The sequence below is a fragment of the Talpa europaea genome, assembly GCF_964194135.1.
Source record: "Talpa europaea genome assembly, chromosome: 15".
Classification (NCBI taxonomy): Eukaryota; Metazoa; Chordata; class Mammalia; order Eulipotyphla; family Talpidae; genus Talpa; species Talpa europaea.
In genome coordinates, this window is record NC_140083.1 from 38,448,759 (window position 1) to 38,467,188 (window position 18,430).

General features: G+C 36.4%; 1 protein-coding gene across 2 annotated transcripts in view; it reads right to left on the bottom strand.

Annotated features, from left to right (window-relative positions):
- The window catches only part of MSRB3 (methionine sulfoxide reductase B3), a gene marked incomplete at both ends in the record, with an annotated part of 152,584 nt that overhangs the window by 63,343 nt on the left and 70,811 nt on the right, over positions 1-18,430 (bottom strand). The gene's annotated exons all lie outside the window — the stretch shown is intronic.

Sequence of the window (18,430 nt, forward strand, 5' to 3'; positions counted from 1 at the left end):
TTAACTAAGTGGGAAAGGAGATTTCTTTGAAATCACGCCAGGGTACCAAAGCACTTTTGGTGCGGTGGCTTTCTTTACCCAAATTAGCTTCAAGAAAAGTCATCAAAGCAGGGGAAGGGGAAAGGACAAATAAGAACAGCTTTCTTTGTCATAAAATTTCATTTTCTTGAAATAGTCCCAAATTAACTTTCACCTGATGCTTATGTAAAAATCAATAATTGTAAAAAACAAACAAAAACTAGACATGATTATAACCACAGTTATTGATAACCACCACTATAATCCAGTTTTTTCCAAGCTCTGGGTCCACCAGAGTCTCCACCTCAGTGTTTCAGGTGCTAATTCCTTTTCACTGTCCTGTACAGTGTCCTCTGTCCTGTACAGGAAGGCCTTGCCTCATGCCCTCTTTTTTGTTTCCACTATCTAGAAGAGGCTTTTAATCTCCCGCCAAAACACCTACAAAGTGCCTGGTGCTTACACTCAACAATGTTTGTTGAGGGAAATTTCTCCACTCACATCCTCATTTCTTTCTTATCCGTATGAGGTGTACTTGCTTCTAAGATTCCTCTATCTATGTCCCAAAATACATTCTTTCATCACTCCTAAAACCAGAATGGACCAATATTTCCTTCATTCTGCTGTTTCTATAACAAATGGGTTTCCACAGGTGCCTTGCAGCATAGAAGTACTCCAGAATTAAATAAAGACCCTCCAAATCTCTGGCCTACTTTTGTCATCCCCTTTCTCCCTGCCTTCACAATCAAGTTTATTGAAAGGATAAGGTATATCCTATAATATATGCATTGTTTCCTTGACCTCACAATATATTTGCTCTTTGAACCACTACAATCTGTCCTTGCTAAGGGTAATCAGTGGTTTCCCAATGCTAAATCCAAAAGCCCAGTTATAGTCTCCAAAGCTCTCCAACTAACAAATAATACTACCTGAATGGTCTAACTGTGACCTCAAATGCCTCAGAAAATAAGGTGAATTTATTTTCTCACTAGCTGTCTGCTTGGACCAGTGAGGTTCTGAATTTGTGTCAGGGAAGCATAGGAACAATCCCAAGTCTCGCAACATCCCATGAGACCCCCACCAGCTGACCACCCATTCCAGTGAGACACCTGACTACTGAGAGGGGAGGAGCCATGCTCAGCAGAAGCCCCATCTACAGCAGCTGGATCCCAAACCAAATAATAGGGAGAAGGAGAAACCCAAACAAATGGCCACATGAATCCTTGGGGGGAAAATACAACATGGAAAGAGAATAAATCTTCAGAATCCTATCAAAGACATCCATTTGTGATGAAAACCCTAAAAAACTGGGGATAAACAGAATCATACCTTACCACAATAAAACCATCTACAATAAACCCACAGATAATATCACTCCCAATGGTGAAAACCTGAAAACTTTTCCTCTAAGATCTGGTAGAAGACAAGATGTCAATTCTTTTTCTTAAGATTTATTTATTTTTTTAATATTCCCCATATAATTGCACCCCCCTTATTTTGACCCCTCTTGCCACTATTATTCAACAAAGTATTAGAAAGAGCTGCTAGAAAAATTAAACAATAAAAAGATATAACAGGAATTCAAATTGGGAAAGAAGTAAAACTATCATTATTTTCACATGACATGATAATATACCTGGAGAGCCCTCAAGACTCAGTGGAAAAACTAACAGAAACAATCAGTTTTGCAAAGTGGGAGTGTATAAAACAATACACAAAACTCCACTGTCTTCCTATATACAAACAAGAGATATATACAAAGAAGAAGAAATTAAGAAAGCGATCCCATTTATAATTACACCCCCCAAAAATTAAATACCTAGGAGTAAAACTAATAAAGGAGGTAAAAGATGTATACAAAGATAAATGTAAGACATTGTTAAATAGATGTGGACACAAAGAAATGGAAAAATATTCCCCACTCGTGGATTGGAAGAATCAACACTGTCAAAACAGCCATCCCATCCAAAGCAATATATAGATTCAACACAATTCCAATAAAAATATCAAGGGCATTTTTTCAAAGAAGTGGAAGAAACAGTTCCGAAATTCACATGGCTCACAAAAGATCCCAAATAACCAAAGCAACTCTGACAAAAAAAAAAGTGGAGGTATCACATATCCAGAGTTCAAACTCTATTATAAAGCTGTAATAATTAAAACAGCCTAGTACTGTAAAGAAAACAGACACACAGACCAACTGGAAGAATTGAGAGGCCAGAATAAACCTACACCTATATGGACAGTTAGTCTATGACAAAGGGACCATAGCTAGGAAAGCCTCTTCAATAAATGGTATTGGGAAAACTAGACAGTTGCATGCAAAAGAGTGAAATTAGAACACGATCTCACATCATGCACAATAATCAATTCAAAATGCATTAAAGATTTGCATGTAAAGCCTTAAATCATAAAATACATAGAAAAAACATAGGCAAAATACGTCATGGATAAGTTCAATGATGTCTTTAGGAATTTGCCCCCAACAATAAGGAAAACAAAAGAAAATATAAATAATTGGGACTATAGCAAACTAAAAAACTTCTGCAAGATGAATGAAACCATAACTAAAATGCAAAGACAGCCTACTGAATGTAGGAAAATAAATGCACACCATATACCTGACAAGGGACTGATAGTGAAGATCTACAAAGAACACAGACAGGAAAGGACAGGACAGGACAGGTCAGGAAAGGAAAGGAAAGGACAGGACAGGACAGGACAGGACAGGACAGGACAGAAGACTTAAGACTTCTCCTAAGAAATACAAACAACAAACATGCACATGAAAAAACGTGCATCATCACTTATCAGGGAAATGCAAATCAAGACCACAATGAGATGCCATCACATTGCTTTTCTCTAGTTGCTTTAAAATTCTCTATCTTTAGTTTTTGCCATTTTAATTATAATGTGTAATGGTGTATGTGTTTGGGTTTATTTTGTTTGGAACTCTTTGAGCTTCCTGGATCTAGATGGGTTCTGTTTCCTTCCTCATTATGCAGGAGTTCCCAGCTGCCACTTCTTCAAATAGGGTTTCTGCCCCTTTCTCTCTTTCTTCTCCTCTGGAAACCCTTGGATGCCTATGTTGTTTCTCTTGATACTGCTCCACGAGTCTCTTATGCTGTCTTTATTTGTTTAAATTCTCTTCTCTTTTTGTTCATCTTTTTGGATGTTTTCCACTTCCTTGTCTCCCATCTCATTGATTCATTCCTCAGTCTCACTGAATCTACTGTTGAGCCCCTTTATTGTATTTTTTAGTTCAGCTATTATATTCCTTTTTCTCTGAGACTTCCATTTGGAGCTTTTTCATGCTTTCTCTGTCCTTAGCAATCTACTACAGTACATTCCACACCTGTTGTTCATCCATTGGTCTCCTAATGTCACTAAAACTGTTGTTCTGAAGTCTTCCAGTAATTTGGTTAATTCTATGATACTGGGGACTTTTCCCAGGATTTTATCCTGATCCATCAATTTGGGTGAATTTTTCTGCCTCCTCATTCTGTTTGATGCTCTGTGATTATTTTTATTGATTAAGCTAGACTTTTATCCTTCCCAGTACTGCTGTGATTGTTTTGCATTAGACTTTCATGTCACAAGGTATTGCCTAGGATATTGGTCTTAGATTCGATGCTTTCTGCTGTGGTATGGTTAAAACCTCATTACCAATCAGGATGACTGGAACTTAAGAGTCAGCATGAGGTGGTGATCCAAGAACCCAGACTACATGTTGAGGGCTGAATGTGTGTGAGAGAAAGGAGGATTAAGGGGGTGATATGGAGGTAGCTGCTGTAACTTCTAACGGCATAATTCTCACTCTGTGCTGCAGTGACCTGAGATGAGACAGGGATCTGCAATCACTATCCATTCAAGGCAGGTTAAGGCAGATTCAATGGTGGTCCTTTCCCAGAATCCCCAAACTGAAACTGACCTTTAGACTGCAGCCTAGTTCTGATTCAGTAGGTACTGCAGGCAGCTCCTTTTCCCTGACAGTCAGACATAAGCAGACTAGCCCAGAAGCTATGGGACTGAGTTGCAGGCAGGCAGCATGGAAGCAGCAGAGAGCACAGTTGTTGGCGGTCCAGATGGCTACCACATCCAGACAAGGAGGTGCTGGTATCTAGGGCAAGCTAGCCAACAATAGCCCCAGGTTTGTCAGCTCAACTCCCACCCACCAGTTAATGTTCTTTACTTGTGCCATTCACCATGCAGTTGCTACGAACAGAGGGAAACCCGAGGAGTTCATACTGGAGGGGCATGTACATTTTAGGACCTCCAGAGACTAGCAGTCCCAGGTAAGTTAGTTCAATGCCCAGCAATGTGATTTTTCCAGGAGGCAGTACTCACTATTTACAGTGGGCAAGGAGCTGAAGAAAGCCCTGGGAATTTGGGCAGGGAAAAGTGGGTGCCTTTCCTGGGGCCCTGATATCATTCCTGATGTAACCATTTCTCACACTTTTCTACCCTTTCTAGCGGTCTCTGTCTCAATTCCTTGTGGAGATGCTGATCAAGTCTTCAGTTCTCTTCCAAGTGCAGTTTCTCCTTTGCTGATACTGGTATGCTGTGTCGGTGGAGGAAGAAACAACTCCAGACTACTGTTGGTCAAGGTGGTCTACTATTTTAGATCACATGTCTGAAAACACTACATTTTTTAAAATAAATTTTATTTTTATATTCCCCATACAATTGCAACTCCCTTATTTTGACCCCAATCCCTCCCCAATTTCCTCTTCAGAGAAGTTTCTTTTTAGCTCTTCTGCCCATTTTTTGACAGGATTATTTTCTTTGTTGTTGTTGAGTCTCATCAGCTCTTTGCAGATTTTTGTGATCAGTCCTTTATCATTAGTGTTGTGTGCAAAAATGTTCTCCCAGTCGGTGGGGTTTCTCTTTGTTTTTGTTATTGTCTCTTTTGCTGTGCAGAAGCTCTTTAATTTAATGTAGTCCCAGCTGTTTATCTCTGCCTTCACCATCACTGCTTTTGGTGATGTGTCTGTAAAGATGTCTTTGATGTCTGAAAACACTACTTTTTAATGTTCAACAGTATTAAAAAATTTAAATGGGAATCATGTAAGTATGAGCAACAAGTTGATGAAGTTAGTCTTCATAAAGGTTTCAGACAACCTAGAGAAGAGGAAGGGTGCTGTTCTTATTTTTAACTGATGTCAACTAGAGATTCTGACTGCGGAAAATTATTAGAGTAAAGGAGGAGTGACACACTGATTTTTGCCTATAAATGTATTATATATGGCAAGTCCATAACAAGGATTTTCTAAGTCAAGTAATCTGTCCTGTTGTCCCCTTAAAGCATGGACAATTTTCAGAAGAATCCAATGTCTCAGGATCCTACTAAAAAGTTTAAGAATTTTTTTTTCTTACTTACAAGTAACTCAAAACCTTTCGTCAAACTAGAGGCTACTGATAAAAGCAGTATTTACGAGCCTCCTTTCTGTTGTATAAACAGAATACACTTTCTCTGCTTGAAATGCTCCAATCTCTTCTCCATCACCTATTTTACTATCCCTTAACTTCTTTCCCTACTAAACTAAACCTCTAAAACTCTCTACACATTCTAACTCAATTATAAATTATCTGAAGAAGAGCGATTAGACTAGGTTAAATCCCTTTAGTTTATACTTTATGTTTTAGCACCAGCCTCCTTCTTTGCACTTGTCAGAGTTGTAATTCCACATTTGTTCATGTAATATTTGATTACATTAAAAGAGCTTAATAATTTTGCCAGACACATAATTTTCCTACCTAATGGTCAGTATCCCTTTTCCCTGATAACAGAATTTCAGTTTGTGCTAAAAATGTGTCTACCCAACAAATGAATCATTAATAGGCTAAGTCAATTGTAGCAATCCTATTTTCTCCTTTATCAGTAACAGCATGTAACCCAGGTCTGAGCAGTGACAGATAAAAGGATGTGTGCTGGAAATACTTCTTGGAAAAGTTTTCTCTATTAATAGAGGAGTAGTGATTTAGAGAGAAGATCCCTTTTCTATTTACTCTCTGTTTACTGTCTTTGAAGTTATTATGTAAGAATATGACACTTAGAACTGCTCATGTAATCTTGCAATCAGGAGGGAAGGGCAAAGAAAAATCACAAAAAGGGAACCCAGAACGCTGATATCATACCAATGTCAGAACAGACATTCTCTAATGTTCATGCTGAGTTAGTCAAGCCTGACATTGTTAGGTCACTATTAACTGGCCACTTCTATTACTTTTGATCCAACGCATCCTAACTGATATTGTTACCATAGTAGAGTTCTATCTATTCACTGTGTTTAAACTTCAGCTTTTATACTACATTTTGATGATACTGTTGCCATAAATACAAATAACGTAAAAATATATAGTTAGCTACCACAACTAAAAACTGAGAAAAAGGTAGAACTAAAAGGTCCCCTTAATTGCATGTTTAATTTTTTAACTAGTTAATATAAATAAAAAACAAATTTACAAATCAAGATAATCATGAGCAAAAGAACAAGAATTCAGCCAAGACACTTTGAAATCATGCTACAATTGCAACTACTATGATGAACGTGATTTCTAACAAAAAAATTGTTTTATAGATCTTATCACTTTTGTGTGAAAATCAGATTTATAGTTGCATGATTAAGAAATATTACCAAATCACCCCTATATTTATTACAGCACTATTTACAATAGGTAAAACCTGGAAACAACCCAAATGCCCAAAAATAGATGACTGGATCAAGAAGATGTGGCATAAATACACAATGGAATATTATTCAGCAATCAAAAAAGATAAACTCATGCCATCTGCAGCAACATGGATGGAGCTAGAAGGAATTATGCTCAGTGAAATAAGCCTGAAGGAAAAAGAAAAATATTGGATGGTTTCACTTATAGCAGGAATATAGGGGAATCAAATAAGACATCAGTGTAAAAAAATAATAACAGTATAAAACACAACAAAGAAAAAACAAATAGTTATAAATCAGAGATATACTGCAGGGGAGGAGGAGGGAGAGGGATCAGAAGGAGGGAGGGAGGAGCCCAGGGGACTGAGGTGATGGTGCATGGGTGCACTGGGGAAGGAAATTCTATGGGGACTGCACCTGAGGGGGTTGGGGAAGCAAATATTGTTTAAAAATGAACAATGATGTAAAAAATTTTTTTAAATTTTAAAAAAATAAATTTTTAAAAAGTATTACCAAATCAAAACAATCCAAAACATCTTAAAATTTGCCAATATTAAAATAAATCATGTTCCAAAGAGAAGTCTAAGTTCATTACAAAATTATTAATATATATGGGAGACCAAATTGAGACATAAAAATGATTCAAAGAAAGAGCAAAAACTATAGAAAAACATATTTAGAGGTCATGTGCAATATTCATTTTCAACTTTCAACAAATATTGATTGAGCTCTTAGAAACTTGGCTTTATGTTAGATACTGGAAGTACTCGTGGTAAGCAAACATTAGTTAGCAAGGTAACAATGGCAGAAAAGGGAGTAAAAGAAGATAGACAAGCGTCTAGTCCCAGCTCTTGCACTTTCTATCATATGAAACTTCAGAAAAGTTGATGCTCAGTCTCGGTTACTTATTCAGTTAACTTAAGTCTCAGTTTCACTATCTATAGAATGGTGGTAATATATTTACCTTTTAAATCTTTTAAGTAGATTACGTGAGATTCCATAAAGTGCCTTGATCAGGCCCTGGCAGATATTAAAGGTGAATAAAAGGTAGGTTTTATCTAAACAATTATATTAAGAGACATATATAATTAGCAATATTTTAGCTAAGTAAAAAAAAATACTATATTATAAAAAGAAAGACTATCACTGAGATCTTATTTGAGGCACAATTTCAATATGGATGTCAAAATGATATAATAAAAATAAGAGAGGAGAGCAATAAAAATAACTGATTAACTAGAAATATCTAAGAGGGAACGATAATGGAAAATAATATAAATGTCCTGACTACATATATAGAAAGGAAATCTTTAAAATTCTCCAACTAAAAGAGTGTCACAATGTACTCAAGAGTATATTGGAGTAAGAATCATAACTGGATTCTAGTTAAGAAACCAGAACCAGTACATATACACAATGGAATATTACTCAGCAATCAAAAAAGATAAACACATGCAGTTTGCAGCAACATGCATGGAGCTAGAAGGGATCATGCTCAGCAAAATAAATCAGAAAGAAAAAGAAAAATACCGGATGGTCTCACTCATAGCAGGAATTTAGAAAACCTAAATAAGAGTCCAGGAAAAGACTAATCAATACAAAGTAAAAATCAAAATCAACAAGCAACTATAAACCAGAGACACACTACGGTGGGGGCGGGGGGGGGAGCAGGGAGGGGCAGGGAAAGGAAGGACTAGTGTCAAAATAAGTGTGGGGGGGTGCAATTATATGGGGAATATAACCAAAATGAAAATGCATACATTGTGCAAAGATGAAAAAAGATGTAAAAATTATATAAAATAAAATATTTGAATAAAAAAAAAGAAACCAGAACTAATCACTAACTTGAGTGCCATTATCCACTCTAGTAAAATGAGGAATTTGAAACAGATCAATCTTGCCCCACGAATTATCTAGTGGAGAGGTAAGCTATGCAAATTTTTATGTAGTTCCTAAGAAGGAAAAAAGGACAATAGGGAGGGAAAGTAAAAAAAGAAAAATGAGTGAAGGTGATAAAAATTTGCATCTGTAGAACTCAAATCTATAGCTGGATAAGACTGGAAGAAAAAAGATAATCTTTAGGCCATTTTTGGCTCTCAGGTCCTACAATTTTTCTTCAGCCCATACTAGTAACTACCTTCTTTGAATTCCAGTATCATTTCACTCAATCATGTTTCCTAAAAAAAATAACTAGAACTGGAAACAACCTCAGTGTTTATCAACAGATGAGTGCATAAAGAAGTGTTATATATACATAATGGAATACTAAGCTATAAAAAAAAAAAATGATGAAATCCTGTCATTTGCAACAGTTCAGATGGACCCAGAGGATAATATGCCTAGTGAAATAAGTCAGATGGAGAAAGAGAAACACAGTATGAATTCACTCAAATGTGATCTAGAAAAGCAAAACAAATGAACTAAATAAAACAAAAATATACTTTTAGACTATAAGACCAAATTAGTGGTTACCAGAAGAGAAGGGAGATGGACTTGGGAATAGGGCATAAGGGGTCAATTATATAGTGAAAGACAGGACCTTTACTAGTGAAATTCATGTGGTATATAGAGATGCTGACTTGTAATAATACACATCTGAAATTTACATAATGTTATAATGAATTATTACCCCAATAAAAAATTATAAAAAGACTTGTTTCCTGTGCATACTAATTCACAGAGATACTTAAACTTTTAAACTAAATATTCTTTAACTATTGAGAATAAATTCAAAGTGCTAAAAAAAAACACTAAAAAAGAATAAAACACCTTCACATTATGTGCTGAAAGAACATCCTCCCAAAATTCATAGGAAAAAGTTCTAAACCTAGTACCTCAGAATGTGACTGTAATTAAAAGTTTTTTTTAATATTTTATTTTATATAATTCTTACATCATTTTTCATTTTTGCACAATGTATGCATTTTCATTTTGGTTATATTCCCCATATAATTGCACCCCCCCTTATTTTGACACTAGTCCTTCCTCTCCCCGCACCCCCTCGTAGTGTGTCTCTGGTTTATAGTTGCTTGTTGATTTTGATTTTTACTTTGTATTAATTAGTCTTTTTCCTGGTCCCTTATTTAGGTTTTCTAAATTCCTGCTATGAGTGAGACCATCCGGTATTTTTCTTTTTCTTTCTGACTTATTTTGCTGAGCATGATCCCTTCTAGCTCCATGCATGTTGCTGCAAACTGCACGTGTATATCTTTTTGGATTGCTGAGTAATATTCCATTGGGTATATGTACCACATCTTCTTGATCCAGTCATCGATTTTGGGGCATTTGGGTTGTTTCCAAAGCTTAGCTATTGTAAATAGTGCTGCTATAAACATAGGGGTGCAGGTGCCCTTTGGAATTAATGTTTCTGTGTCATTTGGGTAAATATCTAGGAGTGGAATTGCTGGATCATATGGAAGTTCTATCTTTAGTAGGTCAAGAAATCTCCACACAGCTCTCCATAGTGGATGGATCAGTTTGCACTCCCACCAGCAATGGAGGAGAGTTCCTTTTTCTCCACATCCTCGCCAACATTTGTTGTTGCTAGTTTTTTTAATATGTGCCATTCTCACTGGTGTAAGATGGTATCTCATTGTAGTTTTGATTTGCATTTCCCTGATTACAAGTGATGTTGAACATTTTTTCATATGCCTGTTGGCCATTTGCATTTCCTCTAAAAGAGGGGTTTTTTTTAATTAATTAATTTTTTTTCACATTTTATTTAAGTTTTATTTTTTATATTCCCCATACAATTACAACCCCCTTATTTTGACCCCAATCCCTCCTTTCCCCGCCCCCCACCCCCTGTAGAGTGTCTCTGGTTCATAGTTGTTTGTTGATTTTGATTTTTTCTTTCTTATAGTTATTCTTTTTCCTGGTCCCTTATTTAAGTTTTCTAGATTCCTGCTATGAGTGATACCATCCAGTACTTTTCTTTTTCTTTCTGGCTTATTTCGCTGAGCATGATCCCTTCCAGCTCCATCCATGTTACTGAAAACTGCATGTGTTTATCTTTTTTGAATGCTGAGTAATATTCCATGGTGTATATGTACCACATCTTCTTGATCCAGTCATCTATTTTTGGGCATTTGGGTTGTTTCCAAAGCTTAGCTATTGTAAATAGAGGTAATTAAGTTGAATTGAATTCATTCAAGTAGGCCCTAATCCAACATGACTGGTGTCCTCATAAGATAGGACACTCACATACACACAAAAGGAACACCATGAGAAGACAAAGGGAAAAGATGTAAAAAAAGACACCCACGAGTCTAAAAGAGAAGCCTCAGAAGAATCTAACACCGCCTTCACCTTCTTACCTCTAGAATTGTGAAACAATGAATTTCTGTTGTATATGCCACAGAGTCTATAGTACTTTGTCATGTGAGCCCGACCACTACTACACTTCATTTCTTTCACAGTCAAATATTTAGGAAACTCAAGCCTTCAGTATAAGTCAAAACCTAGAAATTAGGTATGAATACAAATATCAATAGCGTTACCACTTTAACTCATTTTAGGTACAGTATTTTATTTTTCTATCCTCCCTCACTATTTTTAACCATATTCTGCCAAAGTGCCTTACCTGCATTCTAATCACTGTGAAACTACTTCTGGGAATTACTGGAGACCACCAGTATACACAGCATAAGATCCTGATCAATGGGTTCTTTGTCTATCCATGTTGGTGAGGGAGAGTGTTTCCAAAGGATTTGCCTGGTCCTTTAACACTAGTGTTGTGTACATACTTGTCATGTGCTCTCTGGGGGATAAGGCAGACAGACTAGAGAGGTAGTAAAATTTATTGCCCTCCATCACTTTTATACACAACATTTGTTTTCTTATTTTTCCTAAAAAATTTTAGTTCTATTCTAGGTTGTAATTAGAAATGGAATAATAGAGTACCTAGCAGGTTAATGCTAAATGACAGTTTGTAAGTTTAGAGGCATAAAAACAAAAAGATCAAACAAGAGTAATCAAGAATTGACTAATGTAGAGGGAGAATCTAGATACTTCTATAGTATCTAAGGATATCAATGATGGAGGAAAAAATAAAGGAGGATCATCCTCTATCTGTAGGCATTCTTTCCAGGGATAAGCAAAGCCACATGGAGTTCACCGGGTGTAACCACACCATGGTTTTATAACCCAGTTTAACAACTAATATTAATAATGATATCTACAAGTCATGAGTATAATTATTTAATTATGCTATTTAGTAAGACATGGAAATATACATTTAGATAAGATATTTTTTTAAATAACTAATAATTTTAAGGTTAAAATAAATGGTTTGATTGTCTAGAGAATATGTTTCTCCAAAGCTATTCATTTCCTAGATATGACTGTACATAAACAAAATAACACAAAATTAAGAAAAGGAAGCATAATTTGAGGATAAAGAAACTGGAGAAAAATCTAATTTCCAATCTTAAGGTTATTCCCTATTTCTCCAAGTCCTAAAAAGAGTCATCTAAATCTTACAAGGTAGGTTGCTTTTATTTGTAAAGGATAATAATACCTGCTACTACATAAGTTTCTTTGAGAACAAAATGAATAATGATTGAAGCACAGGAAAATGTTACAGGAATGAATTTTCCTTAAGAATGACCAGATTGGGCCTCCCCTGGTGGCACAGCGGTTGAGCACTGGGCTGCGAGGCTGCCCACAGCCTCTGCAGCGCTGGTTCGATCCCCAGCCACCGGTGAGGGTCCCACACGGCGCAACAGACCTCTCCTGCCATGCCCGCTGCTCCCCTCAGCAGTGTATTTTGTCAGTCTACCTGTTCTGTTCTTCACCTCTGGTGAATACTTTCACCCTCCCGCACTTCTGACTGTATCCAGGCTTATATAAATAAATAAATAAATCTTTTTTAAAAAAAGAATGACCGGATTATAAAATATAATAATTAAACTGAGCATAGGAACTATTTTTTATGAGAATACTAGGTTCATTCTTTATTTCACTTAAACTGTTAGCACTTTTAGTTGAGACAAATAAAACCCAACCTAGGGTGAACTTTGAAGAGCAAAGTGGATGAGAAAGTCATTGTTTCTATTTTACATGAATCCAGTCAACACACACATTGAGCACTCACTATGTATAGGCTAGGTTCTAGGTTCTGGGCGACAGCAGGGAGTAAGGCAGATGAGGTACCTGTTCTCATGGAGCTCACATTCTGGTAAAGACAGTCAAATGGTAAACAACTACATAAGCCAAGTTATTTCAGATAAAGATTGAAATAGAGGGCCTCCTTTGGTGGCACAGCGGTTGAGCGCTGGGCTGTGAAGCTGCTCGCAGCCTCTGCAGCGCCAGTTCGATCCCCAGCTGCCGGCGAGGATCCCACATGGAGCACAGACCTCTCCTGCTGCCCTCTGCTCCCCTCAGCAGTGTACTTCGGTCCTTCTGCCTGTTCTGCTCCCCGCTCTGGCTCTGGTGAATTCTCTCACCCTCCCATGCTTCTGACTGTACCCAGTGCTTGTATAAATAAATAAATCTTAAAAAAAAAAAAGATTGAAATAGAGTATCTTCTGCAAGTAAAATCTAGAGGGGCAACAGCTAGCGAGTTTTGGAATGTAGCTATTTTACATGAAGTGACCAGTGATATGCCATTTAAGCTGACCTCTAAATAATGAGAAGGAGCCCTCAAGCAATGAGCGTGCAAAATGGAAATTTTGGTAGAGATTTCACAGAAAAGGGCACATGCAAAAACCCAAGATGTCTTGAAGAAGAAGAAGGGTGGGGCAGAGAGAGGTAGGAGATGAAGTAGGGGAAAATAAAAGCAAATGTATCTTGAAAGAAGTGTATAAGAGAATGGTGAGAAAGGAAGTCAGAGATGTAGCTAAAGGTGAGGTCTAGCTTTAAAAGTCATTGTAAGGAGTTGTGATTTTTAAAGATACAAAGATAAATCACCAGACATCTTAAAGAACAAATTATAACGTAACAAACTATTTAAATGTCTGTCCTGTTATGTAGCGAATGAACTACAGAGAGACAATAGCCAATCCACAACAGCCAAAGCCAGAGTCCACCGAGCAGTACAGCAGGCGCAATCTAGATCTTGGGTTTTTTTTTAAAGATTTATTTATTTATACAAGAACTGGGGTACATGCCAGATGTACAGGAGGGTGAGAGGATTCACCAGAGACAGAGTGGGAAACAGAACAGGCAGATTGACTGAAATACACTGCTGAGGGGAGCAGCAGGCGAGACAGGAGAGGTCTGCCCCACTATGTGGGTATCTCCCCAGGCAGCAGGGATCTAACCCACACTGCAGAGGCTGCAGACAGCTTCACAGCACTGCACTCAACCGCCTGCGCCACCAGGGAGGCCCATGTTTGTTTGTTTTTTTTTTTAAATATCATTCTCTAATTAAAGGAACTAGGGCCTCTTGGAGAAATGGCTGATTTTAGGACTGGAGCAGGAAATATGTAAGATAAATCTGAACATCAAGTAGTGCCAGAAAGTAAGGAAGTGTTCAAGGAAAACAAAACACTCTACATAGATAGGAATAGGTTAAAGGTGGGGAATAACCCAAAGTCAAAGAAAAAGAGCTCCCAATAGTCAAAGCTGGAACAATATGAGCAACAACATAAATTTAAATTTAACCCAAAATATAAAATAAATATCCATAAATGCATATAATATAAATAACTGTTAAAACAAATACATAGGAGAAAAGGCTCACATCTCTCTTGCAAAAGATTTCAAAATAATTTATGTAGAATCTCTTCCCTCAAGGGTGGAGAGCTTAACTTTCCACTTCATTAAGAGTGGGCTGTGTGTAGTGACTTCCTTTCAAAGACTACTACCTCAGTCATGTGACCAGTCAGTATCAAAAGTGATGTCATGCTAATAATCTGTACTCTTGATATAATGTGGTGATCTCTATCACAAAAACCCATAACCTTAGTCTAATCATGAGAAGACATCAGACAAAGCCCAGTAGAGGGGCACTCTACAAAATACCTGACCAATACTCCTCAAAACTGTAAAGGTCATCAAAAATAAGAAAGTCTGAGAAACTGTCAACAGTCAACAGAAGCCTAAGGAAACATAATGACTGAATGTAATATGGTACCTTGACAGGATCCTGGAAGAGACAAAGGACATTAGATAAAAACTAAGATAAAATCTGAATAAGGCACAGAGTTTTGTTAATAAAAGTGCATCAACAGTAGTTCATAAACTGGGCAAGGGAGTATGTGAGTATGTGGGAACACAGTATAAACAATCTGCTCAATTTTTCTGCGAATCCAAAACTTTTCAAAAAATAAAGTCTATTTTAAAGTCAGGGTAAAGAGATCATAGTGGTTCAGGTGACAAAGATGATGGCAAAGCACAGCAGATGGTGAGGAGTCAGATTCATAATATATTCTAGAAAGTGCAGAGAGCAAAATGTGTTGGTAGGTTACCTCTGAAGAGTGTGAAAAGAAAATAACCAAGAATTACTCAGGGTTTTTGCACAAGTTACTGGATAGACACGGTGACTTAGTATGCGGGGGTGGGGAAATGAGAGAAGCAAACTCTATACTTGCTTCTGAATCATACTTCCATATTGATTTGTTACTAATACCTGATTTATTCCTGTGAGCTCGTAGTATCAATAGGAAAGCTTTAAACTGTCCTACACAGGATCTCAGATAAGAATAATTTTCTAGGTTTTTATTTTACCATAAAGATCCTAAAAGCCTAGGTTATAATAGAAAAATACAGAACAACCTTATAGTGATGATATAAAGTATTTCTTGACCCAATTGGGAGACAAAAATTACTACTAAATCACTGGCTCCTAGTCCAAAATCAGTGATTCTGGAAGATAATCTAATGATTATCTGAATTATAGCAACTTTTTTTTAAGTACAGATTAAAAAATCTGGAAATCTATACTTAAGTTCTCCAAATGATCTTGAGAACTACTGGCCTGGATGATATTCCTTTAAAGCAAAGAAAACTTCAACTTAAAATAACAAATCTTCCACCTTCTAATTATTTTCATTTGTTTATATTAGTAATCTCCAAAGTAAATTTTTGCCCAATGATGGAATTTTTAAAATTTCTGTCACATTGTGTAAACTTCCACATTTACTGGTTTTATATATCATTGTTATAAAATTATCTATGTGGGGAACACTGAACAAAGCACCCAAACAAGTGAAAATATGTCAGAAAAGAGTCAGTCCCAGAGCAAAACATAACTTGCCACTTTTTTGGTGAACTTATTAAAACTATTATTTGATTTTATAGCAATTGTTTCTGCCACATGATTCAAATGATAAAAGCTTAGATTCTATACTCAGACTGGACCAACAAATAACCTAAAAAGATTCATCACTAAAAAGATGTGTCTTGTAAGGTCAGCAAATTTACACTCAATCAAACCCCCAAAGCAAAATAATACTAAAGACAAAGATTCAATTTCAAGAAGACTTCTCTCAAATCTGGAAACCATGAAAAGAAGTTCACGTAAAGATTTGAACTTTCATTAAGTCATAGTCAGCCAAGAGCATTTATGGAGTGCTCACTATGTGCAAAGCACTCTATTTGAAGGATGAGATCTTGTTTAAAGTAGCCATAATTCAGCCCATAAAGCCCTTTATGGTTTAAGATCAACAGATTGAACCTCAATCAGAAACAAATGGGTTGCTGGTTCATACTGAAGGATGCAGGTGTAATTTGGTCAGTACTGCTTAGTTTCTTAAATTGAATGGGCCTTTGCAGTTTGTGTAAATTTCACCTTCTGGGTGGTCTTCCAGAGCAATCTCAAAGAGGGCACACCACAGAAGTACTGGAGTTAATTTATGCTTATGTAGACTATGAGTCATGCAACCGCCATTAACACTAAAGTGAGTACATAGAAGTAAAATGTGCAAATCTCTAGCAGCATAAAGTTAACTTTCCTTAAAGCAGAAAAATTGCAATTACAATGACCACTGAAAAATAGGTCAGGACATGAGTGAACCAAAGTACAGTTCGCACCATGTACAATGCAAGATAATAAATTATAAATAGTAGAAGGGACCATGGGTTACAACCAGCTAATCCATAATCACGAAATAAGGGAATGATAAATCAAATATAGTTTCCCTGGTTTAACTTTAATTGATTCTTCTTTCCTTTGTCTACTCATTGGTGATAGACAAAACAGTAAAGCATTCAAATAGTGGAAAGAGCAACACTAATAAGAGACACCATGCATTACTCCTATTTATGCCAAGGATACTTGACACACAAGAATCTAGTACAAAAAAAATGCATTATTATAACTTATCTCACAGGTGAACAATTATTAATCTAAAATTTCTTTTACCTATGTCCCAAAAGAGAAAATTTTATCTTTTTTTTCTAAATCTTATTCTATCTGTTCTTTAGATTTCCCTAATCCTAATACTATACATTGTATCCCATTTTGCACCTTTCTTCAATTTATGCAAAAAGATAACAATAAAGTTTTCCCTTGTGTTTGCTTTCCCTCCAATTATAAACCTTTAGCTTCATCACTCATGTCTAACTAAGATAACTGATTTCTGGTATTATTCTAATTTTAAGTATTTTACTACATTTCTTCATTTTAATTGTTGGTTTGGAAACATGAGGTTGTATCCTAAAATCATCACCCTTACTTTCACTACTACTTCTACTGAAATTGTTCTTACTCCTCTGAGTCTCTGCAGCATTTCACACAGCCTAGGTCATCCCTTCCATGAGATCTACAAATCTAATTTTAGCCCTCATTTAGACTCTATCTATATTAGCATTTCCCAATGTATATTAACAATAGCAGCCTCACAGTATGTCCCTCAATTAAGAAGATTCTGTGGTCCAAAATATTGAAAATGCTACTTACTGAATTGTTCTCTACTCCTAGAGCTCTACAGTGAACATTTAGTGTATTGTGAACTCCTTAATTTTGTGAAAGCAGTAATCCGACTTATTTTAGTTCAGTGTTATCCAATGAAAAATGCTGTGCTTTACCAATCCACAGCATATCTTTTTCCGAATCATGGAACACATTTTAAGATGTAATGGAACTCGCATTATGTAGGAACTAGTATTGCTATATACAACTTACAATGGGGAGTATTTATACACCTGAAATTTTAGGTTAAAACCTGAAATCTATCAGGCTGCAATTATCATCTTTCCTCCCAAGTCAGGTTATAAAGATTAAATCATTTGTGGGGTTTGTTCCCTCCTTTACATTGCTATTGACAACACCCTCAGGCAAACCTTCTTAAACCTCATCTAGACTCACGGTAACCAAGCATTAAGAATTAGGTTAAAACACAGATTCTGGGCTCCACCACAATCTTACTAAATCAGAATTTATGGAAAGAGAAGAAACTTGGATTTTGCAATCCTAAAGGACAGTTAGATTTGCCAGCTGCTACGACTTTGAAGGTTCTATGACTTATCTTTCCCCATGAAATATTTTCAGTTCTATTCCATTATCTTTTCAAGTGGGATGGCTTTGAGTCTCCTGTCAGCTGCTCTTCTCTGAACATGGTCTATTTTGTCCACATCCCTTTCGAAGTGAGGTCTTATACTGAACCACAAAATGATCTGGATATAGGCTGACCAATCTGTAAGAGCGGGATTATCAATTATCTATTGTATTCTGGATTTCTCTACCTTATGCTGGACAAGCAAATCAACCCCCCCTTCCTTGCAGCAAATTACTACTTATTATCATCAACACCAGTTTGCAGTAACTACCAGAATATGAATTGCCCAAGAGACAAAAC